Below are 862 nucleotides of genomic sequence, written 5' to 3'. Positions count from 1 at the left end.
GTTCCCAGAATGCAGAGCACATCTCTCTTGATGTGCTGCCTAACACCCCCTCCTTGGGCTTCCGAGCAAGCCCAGCCAGCCCCTAGCGATGTCTGGTCCTGAGGTTTAGCCCCAGTCCGCAGTGCCCATTCAGACATTGCTTTGGCTGTGTACAAAGGCTGCCTTGTTCCTCGAGCTTTTTCAAATCATGTTTCCCCCCTCCTCCTTCTTCCTCCCTTGGAAGCTGTGCTTCCTTCCACTGCACCTGGAAATTTTGCTTCCAGCCTCCTTCTCTGAGGTAGCACTTACCTTTCGTTACCACATGGCCCACTCCATCAGTGCTAGGGATAACCCAAGGTCCCCAGAGTGGCAGAGATCTTCAGTTCTCTCAGGGTCCATCAGTCACTACCACTTGCTCTCCCTCGAGTGGCTGGCTGAACCCATCAGCTTCTCTCCAGTCCCACTCCTTGCTGACCTGCAGGGGATGAGGCTGGAGATTGTGGTGAGAGGGCTTGGACCTGCCTTGGCAGGAGAGGATTTGGGCTCTGGAGGGCCTGTGGATGCAAACAAGGTTTCTGGGGTGCACAGGTATGTTCTGCCCAGCTGGTGACCCCCCCACAAGTTGGGATAGCTCAGGCAGGGTGTCCAGGGAAGCACAGCAGACCTGTTGCAGCAGGACAGCTGCTGTAGGGTTTGCATGCACACGCTAGCCCAGTGGTGAGCTGGCTGGGTGAGCCCTTTTGCACAGTTTGCAGGTTAATAAACCAAACCCTCTGCGTTCTAGTCCTGGAGGTGATAATCAGCCTCTCAGGGCCACCATCATCTGCCTCCTTGGCCTTGTTGGATGAGGAAAGGGCATTTTCCAAGGCTGGAGGTGACCTTT

The sequence above is a fragment of the Buceros rhinoceros genome, unplaced genomic scaffold (assembly GCF_000710305.1).
Source record: "Buceros rhinoceros silvestris isolate BGI_N320 unplaced genomic scaffold, ASM71030v1 scaffold14551, whole genome shotgun sequence".
NCBI lineage: Eukaryota > Metazoa > Chordata > Aves > Bucerotiformes > Bucerotidae > Buceros > Buceros rhinoceros.
Note: the sequence above shows the minus strand (reverse complement) of the source record.